The 15,193-nt window shown below is 44.1% G+C and overlaps 1 protein-coding gene across 1 annotated transcript in view; it reads right to left on the reverse strand.

The window, feature by feature from the left end:
• The window catches only part of LOC135196434 (balbiani ring protein 3-like), a 148,641-nt gene extending 139,331 nt beyond the window's left edge, over positions 1 to 9,310 (reverse strand). The window contains exon 1 of the mRNA XM_064223269.1: positions 9,212 to 9,310. The gene's annotated coding sequence lies outside the window, so the exon portion shown is untranslated. The remainder of the gene's footprint in view (positions 1 to 9,211) is intronic.
• Positions 9,311 to 15,193: the final 5,883 nt, after the last annotated feature.

Raw genomic sequence — 15,193 nt, forward strand, 5'->3', positions numbered from 1 at the left:
CCAGAGGATCTTTGCCTGATCGTTTTCTATCACTACCTCAGGTTGGTGCTCGTACCACTTATTACTGCAAGGTAGCTGATGTTTCTTGCACAGGTTCCAGTGGAGGGCTGCTCTGCAAGTGCCGGGCATTTGCTTGCTATGTGATTTATGGTTTCATTTTTCGTATTGCACTTCCTACATATGGGAGAGATGTTATTTCCGTCTATCGTTCTTTGAACATATCTGGTTCTTAGGGCCTGATCTTGTGCCGCTGTTATCATTCCTTCAGTTTCCTTCTTCAGCTCTCCCCTCTGTAGCCATTGCCATGTGTCATTGCTGGCTAGTTCTTTAGTCTGTCTCATGTATTGTCCGTGCATTGGTTTGTTGTGCCAGTCCTCTGTTCTGTCTGTCATTCTCCTGTCTCTGTATATATCTGGGTCTTTCGTCTACTTTTATTAGCCTCTTCTTCCATGCACTCTTTAGCCACTCGTCTTCACTGTTTTTCAGATATTGCCCCAGTGCTCTGTTCTCGATGTTGATGCAGTCCTCTATACTTAGTAGTCCTCTCCCTCCTTCCTTTCGTGTTATGTATAGTCTGTCCGTATTTGCTCTTGAGTGCAGTGCTTTGTGTATTGTCATATGTTTCCTGGTTTTCTGATCTATGCTGCGGAGTTCTGCCTTCGTCCATTCCACTATTCCTGCGCTGTATCTGATTACTGGCGCTGCCCATGTGTTTATGGCTTTTATCATATTTCCGGCGTTGAGTTTTGACTTGAGTATCGCCTTGAGTCTCTGCATATATTCTTTCCTGATCGTGTCCTTCATCTCTTGGTGTTTTATATGCCCTCCTTCCATTATTCCCAGGTATTTGTATCCTGTCTCATCTACGTGTTTGATGTTGCTCCCATCTGGTAGCTTTATCCCTTCAGTTCTCGTTACTTTGCCTTTTTGTATGTTGACTAAGGCGCATTTTTCTATTCCAAACTCCATCCTGATGTCCCCAGATACAATCCTTACAGTCTGGATTAGGGTATCTATTTCCTTGATGCTCTTACCATACAGCTTGATGTCGTCCATGAACATCAGATGGTTGATTCTGTTGCCTCTTTTCTTGAGTTGGTACCTGGCATCCATCTTCTGTAGTACTTTTGTCATGGGAATCATGGCTACTACGAAGAGTAGTGGGGACAGTGAGTCGCCCTGGAAGGTCCCTCTCCTGATATTAACCTCTGCTAGTCTTATTCCAGAGCTTGTAAGTATTGTATTCCAGTTGCGCATTGTATTTTTGAGGAAGCTGATGGTGTTTTCCATATATTTTCAGGCATTCTATTAGCCATGTGTGTGTGGTATCATGTCGAAGGCTTTCTTATAGTCTATCCATGCCATGCTTAGGTTGGTTTTCCTTCTCCTACTGTTCTTCATTACCATTTTGTCTATCAGGAGCTGGTCTTTTGTGCCCCTACACTTCCTTCTGCAGCCTTTCTGTTGGTGGGGGATGGTGTTTGTCTCCTCTTGGTAATTGTATAGCCTTTCGCTGATGATACCTGTTAGTAACTTCCACATTATTGGTAGGCAGGTGATAGGCCTGTAGTTACAGGCTATATTTCCCTTCCTCTTGTCTTTTTGTACTAAGGATGTTCTTCCTGTGGTCATCCATTTGGGTGCATGGTGATTTGAGATACAATGCTGGAGTTGTTCTGCTATTCGTGAGTGTAAGGCCTTGAAGTTTTTGAGCCAGTATCCATGGACTTCATCGGGACCTGGGGCTTTCCAGTTTGGCATTTTCTTTAGTTGGTGTCTGACTGTGTCTGTCGTGATCCCTGTGAATCTTTGTTTTATTCTCCCTGTTTCTTCTTCCGTGACTTCCTGGAGCCATGTTGCATGTTTGTTGTGTGATACCGGATTGCTCCATATGTTTTCCCAGTCTCTTACTTGGTTCAGCTTCAGGAATTTCTTGGTGGTTGTCTTCCCCTCTTAGTTGGCTGTATAGTCTTTTCTGGTTGGTTTTGAATAGTTTGTTCTGTTGGTATCCATTATTCCTGTTCATGTACCGTTGGATCTTATGTGCTTTGGCCTTAAGCCTCTGTTTTACATCTTCTATTGTGTTGTTTAGTCCCCTCTCTTGTACTTTGTATTTCTCGTTGAGTTCCTCCCTTGTTTTCTTGCTTCTTAGCCTTTTTTCTGCCATCTCTTTCAGTTTACTCAAGTCAGATCTCATCACCATAATTTGCTTTTCCAGGCGCCTTTTCCAAGGAGGTTGCTGTTTTGGTTTCTGTTGGGTTGGTTGTGCTGGTGGTGTTGGTGTTCGAATCCCCATAAGTTCTGCTACTAATCTTGCTCCTGCATATGCCAAGTTATTTGTTTCTGTGATACTGGTGGTGTGTATTATGCCCATTATTTCATTGACCTCACTTATTTTCTCCCTTAATTTCTTGGTGTTGTAGGCTTTCATGGAGGGGATCTTTGTTCTCTCTGTATCTGGCTCCATCCATTGTCTAATCCTTTCTACCCATTCCGTCCTCTCTGTTACTTCGTCGGTGTTTCTTCGTGTGTTGTTGTTTGATACCTCATCATCCCTGTCGTCTTCTGTGGCATCGTCTCTCAGTTCGTCTTCATGTAATTCGTTGTCGCGTGACATTTCCCTTCCCAGTTCTTCTCTTTCTGTTGGGGAGAGCCAGTTCTTTTTCTATGTTCCTTACTTGGTCTGCCAACCTCTGCTCTGTTTGGGGGGTGTTATTCCTCTCATTCCAGATGTTGACCAACCTTCTTCTATATCCTCTCTCCGTCGGGTTGCTTCTGATGTAGCATCTCCACATTTCCTTATTTTCTTCTCTTGTCCATTTCTTCCTTTGGTTTGCTTCTGTAGCTCCAATCTCAGGCTGTTGGTTACTGTCGTTGTGGTGGTCAGTTGCTGGATGACGACCTCCAAGTACCTGACCGTCTTCCCCTTCAATTGTGTTGAATACCTGGCTGCCGGACGAAGCTCCTCTGTTGCCAGAGGTTCCATTTACGTCGTTGTTGTTTATTCCTTCATTTCTTACAATCATTGCTGAGTTTTGCTGTTTAACCCATAGCTAGACCCTACCCCATCAGGGATAGGTACTCATTTACAGCTGAGTAGACCGAGGAAATTATGGTAAAGATCCTTTCCCGAGGAATCAACGCCGAGGAGAGCGGTCACCCATCCAACGACTGACCAGCTCCAATGTTGCTTAACCAGTCGATTGACGACCTAACCCACTCTGCCACGGCGCCACATATTATTATTATTATTATTATTATTATTATTATTATTATTATTATTATTATTATTATTATTCAGGAGATGGACCTATTCACATGGAGCAAGCCCATCAAAGGGGCCCTTGACTTGAAATTCAAGCTTCCCAAAAAAAATGGTTCTCAAGAGGAGGTAAGAGAAAGTAGAGGGAAATACAGAAAGATGAGGTCTCACTTATTAAGAGGAAAAAAAATTAATATGTATAGATAAAAATGTGCTAAAATGCATTAGGGCAGAAATGCACTGCATCTCCCCTTGAACTTCTGAGGTTCTCAATTGCACGACATCCTCAGGGAGTCTGGTCCACAGCTCAATGGTGAGAGGAATAAAGGACCTCTGGAACTGAGAAGTTCGACAGTGAGGCACATTTACTACACATTGGTGCTTCTGCTGTTCAGCGAATCTGGCTGCTCTCGGCAGAATAAGAGGATCAGGGATCAACAGTGAATGTGAAAGAGTGTTCTATTGATAAACAAGAGACCATCTGGCGATGGTCCATGTCATAACTGCTTTTATTAAGAAACAGAAATCTTCAACCACGAACCGGTCTATCTAAATGAGATGAATCTTTGGCAGAAGCAGACATCCACACCGGAGAATAGTATTCTAGTAAAGGAAGCACAATTGACCTAAAACAGGGTGCATTGATCTCATCACTGTTATAAATATATATGAGGCCTAACGAAGAATACCTTACTTTCATACGGCATTTGCTGCAACTTCCATTACATGTTTCTCAAAAGTAAGATGCGAGTCAGAATAGAATAGTTAAAGCTTCAGACTCATTCAGCAAAGTCCCATCCACCTGAGGGTGAGGATGGAGTGAAATATCTGTACAAGATCTGCTAACCAATGGTGTTTTCGTTTGACTGGATCTCAGCCTTATACCACACTGACTACACCATTCACTGATTCGGTCCTTGTCCCAACTGAGGCTAAGGGCATATTCAATTCTCATAAGTGGAGACATTACTACACCCACAAGTGTCGCATCATCTACATCTGGTATGTAGATGATGCAACATCTGGTATGAACCAAAAATAATAGTGGCCCAAGAACACTACCCTGTGGAACTCCGGACACGATAGGTCTTGGTTAACCCTTAAACGCCGAGCCGCTATTTAACAAAGTGTCTGTCGTATGTTGGCGGCGTTCGGGAGTTAGCGCTGAAGTGGAAAAAAAGTTTTTTCAAAAAATCACAGCACGTTTAGTTTCTAAGATTAAGAGTTCACTTTTGGCTCATTTTTTGTCATTGCCTGAGGTTTAATATGCAACCATCAGAAATGAAAAAAATATCATTATCATATATAAATATTGGAATATATGACAGCACAAAAAAATTTTCATATATAATTATATACAAATCACGCTGTGAGCAAAACGGTTAAAGTTAGTTAATTTTTTTGGTATAAAACAAATTGTAAAACGATCAAAGCAACACAGAGAAAATATTATCACAAAATGATGCATGAATTCGTAACGTGCGGACGTAAAAAATGTATTTTCAAAAATTCACCATAAATCGAAGTATTGTGCTAGAGACTTCCTGTTTGTTGCAAAATGAAAGTAAATGATTGAATATTACTAGAATGTAAGCGTTTTAGCTCACAATTACGTTTTTCGACCATTTCGGTCGAGTCAAAGTTGACCGAAGGTTGAAATTTCGCACTTATCGTGATTTTATGAAAATATTTCAAAACTGATAAAAGCTACAGCCATGAGTTATTTTATGTTGTATTCTACATAAAATTGCACACATTTTCATATATAAAACTTTATGTAACGGCTAATATAAAACGGTGCAAAAATTACGACAAATTGACGAAAGAATTTCAGAGATTTTCGGCCGAGTTACCGCATGTGGACGTAAGGAAAAAGTGTTTTTCAAAATTTCATCATAAATCGAAATATTGTGCTAGAGACCTCCAATTTGTTGCAAAATGAAGGTAAATGATTGAATATTACTAGAACGTAAGAGTTTTAGCTTATAATTGCGTTTTTTTTATAATTTCAGTGGAGTCAAAGTTGACCATAGGTTGAAATTTTGGTACTTATCGTGATTTTTATAAAGATATTTCAAAACTGATAAAAGCTACAACCATGAGTTTTTTTTATTCTACATTAAATTGCACACATTTTCATATATAAAACTTTATATAACGGCTAATATAAAATGGTGCAAAAATTACAACAAAGTGACGAAAAAATTTCTGAGATTTTCAGCCGAGTTACCGAGCGCAGATGTAAGGAAAAAGTTTTTCAAAAATTCACCATAAATCGAAATATTGTGCTAGAGACTTTCAATTTGTTGCAAAATGAAGGTAAATAATTGAATATTACTAGAATGTAAGCGTTTTAGCTTACAATTGCGTTTTTTTTACCATTTCAGTCGAGCCAAAGTTGACCAAAGGTTGAAATTTTCGCACTTATCGTGATTTTTATGAAAATATTTCAAAACTGATAAAATCTACAACCATGAGTTATTTTTGTTGTATTCTACATGAAATTGCGCACATTTTCTTATATAAAACTTTATATAACGGCTAATATAAAATGGTGCAAACATTACAACAAAGTGACGAAAGAATTTCTGAGATTTTCGGCAGAGTTACCGCGCGCAGTCAAAAGGAAAAAGTTTTTCAAAAATTCACCATAGATCGGAATATTGTGCTAGAGACTTCCAATTTGTTGCAAAATAAAGGTATATAATTTTATATTACTAGAATGTAAGTGTTTTAGCTTAAAATTGCGTTTTTCGACCATTTCGGTCGAGTCAAAGTTGACCGAAGGTTGAAATCTTGGCACTGATCGTGATTTATATGAAAATATTTCTAAACTGATAAAAGCTACAACCATAGGTAGTTTTTTTTATTGTATCCTATACGAAATTGCACAAATTTCCATATATAAAACTATGTAATGGCTAATATAAAACAATGCAAAAATTACGACAAAGTGACGAAAGAGTTTCTGAGATGCATCGCTGATGCTTTTCAGTGCGAGAAGAAAGAAATTCGCACATGAGCGCCTGGGTAACACTTGTAAACAAAACAACAGCTTGATCCGTGAACTCCCAGCATCCCTCAAAGCGTGTGATTTCAAATTTTTTGCAAACTAGGCCTATAACTATTTTTCCGCGAATATTTAAAAAACTTTTTGTTTTTGTAGTCTACGTACCATACGTCCGATTAGCACCCGACAGACAATTTTAGTCGACATAAAATACGTCCAATAGGTGTTTAAGGGTTAAACAAAGATTGGGATAACATTTTCCTAAGTGATGATATACGGGTAAATACGAATATATCATATAAAATATTAGAGAAAATAGTGGATAAATATATACCGAAGAAGAAAAGTAAACATCAGTCATGCTTACCATGAGACAGAAGGATCTTGTTCCAGAAAATCAGAAAGTGGGAAAAAGGTCTTGCAAAAGAAAAGAATGCATGGAAAGTGATAGAACTAAAAAGTAAGATAGAAAATGCAGAACAAAAGATTATACAATCAAAAGAAAATGAAAAATGGGACTTGGAAGAAAAACCCCTAGTAAATAGCAAGCAAAACCCCAAACTATTGTACTCATATGCGAAAAAGATGAATAAAAGAATAGAAATAGGCCCTCTAAGAAGTGAAAGGAGATTAACGAATGAAAAAAAGGAAATATACAACATATTGGCAGAAGATAAGAGAGAATTTACCACTAGAATTGATAATGAAGATAATGATACAGAAATAAGGGATGAAAATAATGAATATTTATCAGACATAGATATTAATGAAGTCGATATTGTGCAGGCTACTAATGAAATTAAAAGTGGAGCAGCAGCTGGGCCTGATGGTGTCCCTGCTATTTTATTAAAGAAAGTAGTTCATTCTATCGCAAAGCCCCTTGAAATATTATTTAAGCAAAGTATAGATACAGGCAAGATTTATGATGAGCACAAATTAGCATCTATTACCCTTACTTTCAAAAATGGATCAAGACTAGAGGCAAGTAATTATAGGCCTGTGAGTCTAACATCACATATTATGAAAGTGTATGAAAGGGTAATGAAGAAAAATATTATGAAACATTTAATAAAAAATAATTTGTTTAATATAGGACAGCATGGTTTTGTACCTGGAAAAAGTACACAAACTATCTGTTAGTCCACCGTGAGAACATAAATAAAAATATGAAAAATGGAAAAGAAACAGATGTGGTTTATCTAGACTTTGCAAAGCTTTTGACAAGGTAGCTCATAATATATTAGCGAAGAAAACATAATACAGTGGACAAAGTAGGAAGATGGATAAGAGAATTTTCACACAACAGAAAACAGTTATTGCAAACGATGAGAAATCGGATGAAGCTAAGGTAATATCCGGTTTGCCACAAGGTACAGTGCTAGCTGCATTGCTGTTTGTTATTATGATTGCAGACATAGACAGTAATGTTAAGGACTCGGTAGTGAGTAGTGTCACCGATGACACAAGAATAAGTAGAGAAATTACTTGTGATGAAGATAGGAACGCACTACAAAGAGACCTTAACAAAGTATATGAATGGGCAGAGGTAAATAGGATGGTATTTAACTCGGATAAATTTGAATCTATAAATTATGGAGATAGAGAAGGAAAGCTATATGCATATAGGGGACCTAATAACGAGACAATCACAAATAAGGAAGCAGTTAAAGACCTTGGTGTGATGTTGAATATGAACATGTTATGCAATGATCAAATAGCAATTCTATTGGCAAAATGTAAAGCAAAAATGGGAATGTTGTTACAGCACTTCAAAACAAGAAAAGCTGAACACATGATTATGCTTTATAAAACGTATGTTGGTAGTCCACTTGAATATTGCACTATGATATGGTACCCACACATTCAAATAGTGTGTGTACAAAGGTCCTTTACAGCTAGAATAGAAGAAGTTAAGGATCTTGACTACTGGGAAAGACTACAATTTTTAAAACTATATAGTCTAGAAAGGAGAAGAGAACGCTACATGATTATTCAGGCATGGAAACAGATAGAAGGAATTGCCGAAAACATCATGGAGCTAAGAATATCAGAAAGAGTAAGCAGAGGTAGATTAATAGTGCCCAAAACTATACCAGGAAAAATAAGGAAAGCACACAGGACATTAATTCACTACACACCAGCATCAACAATGCAGCATCTATTCAATGCGTTGACAGCTCATCTGAGGAATATATCAGGAGTGAGCGTAGATGTGTTTAAGAATAAGCACGACAAATATCTAAGCTGCATCCCAGACCATCCAAGATTGGAAGATGCGAAATATACCGGAAGATGCACTAGCAACTCTCCGGTAGACATTAGAGGTGCCTCACACTGAGGGACCTGGGGTAACCCGAACAAGATGTAAGGTCTGTAAGGTCTGTAAGCCTGCGTAAAAAATCGACTTATAAGGTTACTTATTGCAATACACCATCTGAACACCTGAATTAGCCCTGGTCACTGACCAGCCAGCCATATAGGGTCTTTTCCAGACCCGTGATGAGCGTCTGTAGCATTTTATGAACCACATCTTAAGAAATAAAAAATGTTCACAGCTACTGTAAACATTGATTCATGCAATGCAGAAGTGGGAGGCGTCTTATTGTAAGTTCCTATTTGCAAATCACATTAAAATGGTCATCATCTTTACCTGCATTATTATTATTATTATTATTATATTTATTAATTAATTATTTATTATTTATTATTATTTATTTGTATGCCGGGCCTATAACGTTTCTAAAACCATTTCAACATTTTCCTGTAATGGTAAAATTTTTCAGTGATAAAATTGTCCAATCTCTCTTGTTTATCTTGAATGGGTCGGTCGCTTTCAGAAAGAAGGAAGTTACTACTCTCACCAACCTTACGTGTCTCAAGGTATTCATGAAAAAACAAACCATTTTGTATAAAGTAACTTAAAATTGGCCCATACTCACTGGAGAATAGCAGAGAAAATTCAAACTAGTCTCGTAGAACTTCACAATTTTATGGTACCAAGATGTTTTAAGTTTATGCTGAAGTTGCGAATATATATCTGAAATAAAATGCAATCTTTCAGTATTGGAATGGAGTGGAATATAGAGGCCAAAGGTCAAGCACTTGGACCTATGAGGTCATTAAGCGCTTGAAAAGATACTAAAAGTAAAAGGTTTGAAAGGTGTAACTGATGAAAACCTCGCAGTCGCACATGAATTAAAGGAGTTGCAACATTAAGAATAACCACCTCTAATTTTATAGCATCTGAACACGAATCTAATTCATGGGAAAACTAGAGAATGATATCCTACAAATCGGCAAGATACAACAGAACTAAATATTCGTAGTTTCGTAGACCACATTCTCCTCTACAAAGCTGCTGCAAAATGTACCTACTTTCTGTTTACGTTTAGTCCTAGTATATTAACACTATGTTCTGTTTTGTACGCATGTCATCAAATTCATTCTACGTCTATTTAGTTCTGGATGCTATACTTGTTTTGACTAAACTTTTTACCGAAATGTGTTACCAGTACCTACTATACATCTTAACACAGATTAAAAACAATATTATTTTTATTACAGTCAGGAAAATATAAATTATACAGCATGCGGACGAGAAGTGTGGTCACCGACCCGCGAGAGAGTAAAAGTGGGTCGGCGAGACCCGATTTGTGTTTCTTTAGAGACATAAAATACAAAATATAAAAAGTACACAATATGTGGTTATACAAGCTTTATACACTGACGGAAAGCCCGCTGAATGCTCTCTCAGGGGGAAGTAAGAACAACGCGAATGATGAATTATGTACAGAGAAAATTATGAATAAGCGTTGTCCTTACAAATACTCCCCCCCAATAAGACAATAATTAGGTATGATTGTTGGCTGACTTCTTTGTACTTCGGGTAGTCACTCGCGGAAGCGAGCTGGACGGCGGAGGCGCCCTCGGGTGCGTGATATTAGTTGTTGTGTTAGATCCTCGGGGTTTTGGGCCGGGGACGGGATGCCTCCCCTGAGGTGATCCTCGGGGGGTTCGACCGTCTTTCGAGGCGGCCGCGGCTACGGCTAGGAGGTTTGGCGATCGAAGGATCGCTTTTTTTTTCCGAGGAAGATTGAGGAGCGCCCTGTGGAATCCGCGTCTGTGAGGTCCTCGTCCATGATGAAGGCTGGTTTCAGGCGATCGATTGTGACCCAGTCCTCGCGACCGTTGATGGATAAGAGATATGCCTTGTCAGTGCGTCGTAGGACGCGGAAGGGACCGCGGTAGGTCTCGTTAGAGGCGGGCGGTGGGCGTCGTCCCTGACGAAGACGTGCTTGCACGATGATAGGGCCTTCGGGAGGAAACGTTTGGTTCTGTCGGAGAAGGTTTTGACGCAGGGCGTGAACTTCCCGGCGGATTCCCGAAGCCTGGCGATGGAGACGTCAGCCGTCGTCGGCATTGGTCGGGAAGAACTCGCCAGGGACTGTTAATGGCTCCCCGTATACCTTCTCCGCGGGTGATGCCTCGCCGTTTGCCCGCGGGGCAGTCCTGAGACCGAGGAGGACCCACGGTAGTTGGCTCTTCCAATTTTCGTCGGTGCAGCGCGCCATCAGGGAAGCCTTGATCGAACGGTGGACTCTCTCCACCATGCCGTTAGCTGCTGGGTTGTAGGCGGTGGTGGCATGTAGCGACGTTCCCATTAGGCGGGCCAAGGCAGTCCACAACTCCGACAGGAAAACTGGTCCGCGGTCTGTCGTGATTTCGTCTGGCACTCCGAATCGACTGATCCAGCTGGCGAGGAGTGCTTCGGCACATGCTTTCGTGGTCGCCTCCGACATCGGCGTTGCCTCGGGCCATCTGGTGGAGCGATCGATTACCGTCAGGAGGTACCTGGCGCCTTCCGACGGGGGCAGGGGGCCAACGACGTCTATGTGGATGTGGCCGAATCTTCGTTTCGGCTGCGGAAATTTCCCCACGCCTGATTCCGTGTGCCGACTGATTTGCTAGTTTGGCAAGGCACGCAGGTCCTGGCCCACTCGAGGGAGTCCTTCCGAATTCCATGCCAGACGAACTTCTCCGTCAGGAGGCGCACCGTCGTCCGGCCCGAGGGGTGCGAGAGTCCGTGTATGACGTCGAACACGGCTTTCCTTCGGGAGGCTGGGATCAGCGGGCGCGGGTGGCCCGTGCTGATGTCGCAGAGGAGCGTCATGGCCTGCGGGTCCGAAAGGCACGTCTTCCCACTTGAGGGCGGTGATAGCAGTGCGGTATGCGGCAGTCTCCGGGTCGGCAGCCTGTTCCCGGCGAGGTCTTCGTAGTCGACCCCGAGACGCACGGCGTTGATTTCTATCCTCGATAGGGCGTCTGCCACGGGGTTGGGTTCTTCGCCAGGCACGTACTGGATGGTGCAACCGAACTCTGCGATGGCTGCTAGGTGCCTCTGTTGTCTCGCTGACCAAGCGTCGCCCGCCTTGGTGAAGGCGTGTACCAAGGGAGGTGGTCCGTCCTGATCGTAAAGGGGGAGCCCTCGAGGAGGTAGCGGAAATGTCGCACTGCTTGGTACACTGCCAGGAGTCGCGGTCGAACGTGCTGTACCTCGTCTCGGCGGCTGATAGTTTTTTGCTGTAGAAGGCGAGTGGCTGGGGCTCGCCCTGGACCACCTGCTCGAGGACAGCCCCGCAGGCGACGTTGCTGGCGTCGGTGGTGAGGCGTAAAGGTGCAGCAGGGTCTTGGTGGCATAATGTCGCCGCTCTGGCGAGGGCCCTCTTCGTCTCGTTGAAAGCCTTCTCTTGTTCGGCCTCCCACGTTAGGGCCTTTGGTTTCCCCTTCAGGACCTGTGTTAGAGGAGACATGGTGCGGGCGGCGGCGGGGATGAATCGGCGGTAGTAATTGACCATTCCGATGAACTCCTGCAGGGACTTGACCGTGGTTGGTGTTGGGAACTTCTGCACCACGCCTACCTTCGAGGCCATGGGGCGCACGCCCGTCGCGGAGATCTCGTGTCCGAGGAAGTCCACCTTCTCGGCGCCGAAGGTGCATTTGTCGAAACGGACGACCAGCCGTTTTCCTGCAGGCGCTTCAGGACCGCTCGGACGTGATGTAGGTGCTCCTCCAAGGACCTGGAAAAAATCAAGATATCGTCGACGTAGCAGACGCAGAAGGGCAGGTCCCCCAGTGGATGCTGTCCATCAGGCGCTGGAAGGTGGCCCCTGCATTCCTCAGGCCGAAGGTTGAGTAATGGAAAACGAAGGAGCCAAAAGGCGTGATGATGGCAGTCTTGGGGACATCCTCGGGGTGCACTGGAACCTGGAAATAGGATTTTAAGAGGTCCATTTTTGTGAAGACCTTCGCCTTATGAAGGGCCCCTGTCAAATCCTGCATGTTTGGCAAGGGGTATTGGTCGGGGATTGTAGCGAGGTTGAGTCTTCTGTAGTCTCCGCAGGCCTCCAGGTGCCGTCAGGTTTCTGTACCATGTGCAGGGGCGACGCCCAAGGGCTCGATGCTTTCTTGCAGATCCCGCCCATTCGTTCCATCTCCGAGAACGCCTGCTTCGCCTCCTGGAGGCGGCCTGGAGGAGTCGTCGGAACTTCGCGTGTGTCGGGGGGCCTGTGGTGGCTATGTGGTGGAATATCCCGTGCTTGGGCGGCGTCCCTGCCGCCTGACGAAGTTCCGGCTTGAAGACTTCGGGAAACTCCTGCAGGAGGTTGCCGTATTTGTGGGGGGCGATGGTACAAATTGTAGGGGCGCCCGGGCCTGCTGCTAGTGGAAGGGAAAGGCATGTCCCCATGTCGAGGAGGCGTTTGCGGCCCACGTCCACCAGGAGGCCGTTCTGCGCCAGGAAGTCTGCCCCCAGTAGCGGGATCCTGACGTCCGCGATTGTGAATTCCCAGACGTAGTTTCGCCCCAAGATGGATATCTCGAGGGGCTTCGTGCCGTAGGAACGGATGGGGGTCCCGTTTTGCGGCGACGAGGGAGGTTGTTTTTGTCGGGCTCGCGGCTACGGTCTTTTCCTGACGGCGGGAATATCGAGTGCATTGCCCCCGTATCCACCAACATCCTCCGGCCGGAGATCGCGTCGCGGACGTAGAACCCTACGGTGTGTAGTTCCGACGCGGCCGTTGCCACGGGCGGCCTTGGTTTTGTTTGCCGTCGTCGTTTTTTGACTGTTGGAAGGTGCAAGGGCTTTCGCACCTCCTGGCGAATCTCCCGAACCTCCGGTGGAAGCGGCACCAGGAGTTTTCACCTCGCTGCGTGTGGGAGGACTTCCCTTGGGATACGGCGCCGATCTCTTGCGTTGGGTCGTCGTCGTCTTCTTCCTTCTCTGCGGCCAGGCACACGGAGGATCGGGGGGGCGGCGAGCTTCGCGGCATTGTTTGACAACGTCAGCTTCTTTGCCTTCTCTAGTAGTTCGTCGTCCTCTAGGGTGTACGCGTCGGGCGAGCTGCTTTCGGACGTCCGGCTCGAGTTGCCGCAGGAATATTTCGCGGCTCAGGCTGATCTCTACCTTTTTTCCGTCGGGGCCTATTTCGGGCAGACGGACGAGGCCCATCACAGTGTCCCAGGCATCTTGGGTGTCGGCGCCGCACATGGGGTTCGCGACTAGGTCGAGGGCGCGGGCGGCCCTTTCAGCGATAGGCACGGAATAGGCTGTCAAGAGCCTTTCTTTTATCTCGTCGAGCGTGACAAGTCCGATTCGTGCTCGACCGGTCAGCCAGTTAGATATTCGGCCGAGCACCTCTGTCGGGAGAGCCGCTGCGACGAGGTCAGCCTGCAGCACTTTGTTTGTGAGCCCCGCGATCCGGAATTGCCCTTCGGCTCGGAAGAACCAGGAAGACGGGATAGCCGTTGTGAAGGGGGGCAATTTGACAGCTTGAGCGGCCGCTGTGTCAGAGTCCGTCGCTGGGGCGGGGGAGGCCCGGGTTTCCCGCGAGGTTTCCCGCGAGGTACTGTTTGCGCCCATTGTCCTCTCTCACAAAAACGGTCGACAGAGTCGTGAATGGCGGGCCAAACCGTTTGAGGAAACGCCTGAACACACCTTGGGCAGGTATGCCGTATTTTAGTCCGTTAGAGGCGTTGGTTATTTCCACGGTAGGAGCTTTCAGAGATCTATACTGAGGCGCCGTATGAGTCCGTTGTCAAAAGGATCTCTGAAGGTGAGCGGCGGTAGTGAGTCCCTTAATGGCTGAGCCAAAACCGCTTGGGTCACCGTCACTCCGGGGTCACCAGTTGTGAGAGGTGGACAAAGAGGCAGGTAGAAGTGTACTGATTTTTATTACAGTCAAGGGAAATATAAATATACAGCATGCGGACGGAAATGTGGTCACCGACCCGCGAGAGAGTAAAAGTGGGTCGGCGAGACCCGATTTGTGTTTCTTTAGAGACATAAAATACAAAATATAAAAGTACACAATATGTGGTTATACAAGCTTTATACACTGACGGAAAGCCCGCTGAATGCTCTCTCAGGGGGAAGTAAGAACAACGCGAATGATGAATTATGTACAGAGAAAATTATGAATAAGCGTTGTCCTTACACCACATTCTCCTCTACAAAGCTGCTGCAAAATGTACCTACTTTCTGTTTACGTTTAGTCCTAGTATATTAACACTATGTTCTGTTTTGTACGCATGTCATCAAATTCATTCTACGTCTATTTAGTTCTGGATGCTATACTTGTTTTGACTAAACTTTTTACCGAAATGTGTTACCAGTAGGTACCTACCTACTATACATCTTAACACAGATTAAAACAATATTATCAGGTTCAAAATGCCTCCAAATGCTACGTAACTGACTCGTTAAGTACCATTTCTATTTGGAAAACCAATCGGAAGCCAGTCTGCTAAAAAAATGCTAATTTGACCAATGTCTGAACTTACAGAGTCAAGATCCAGGTGACAAACGGAGGTTAATATGCTAGAATGTGTACGTTTTCTTTAAATCCTCGACATAAAAGGAAAAT

The sequence above is a fragment of the Macrobrachium nipponense genome, chromosome 23 (genome assembly GCF_015104395.2).
Source record: "Macrobrachium nipponense isolate FS-2020 chromosome 23, ASM1510439v2, whole genome shotgun sequence".
Taxonomy (NCBI): domain Eukaryota; kingdom Metazoa; phylum Arthropoda; class Malacostraca; order Decapoda; family Palaemonidae; genus Macrobrachium; species Macrobrachium nipponense.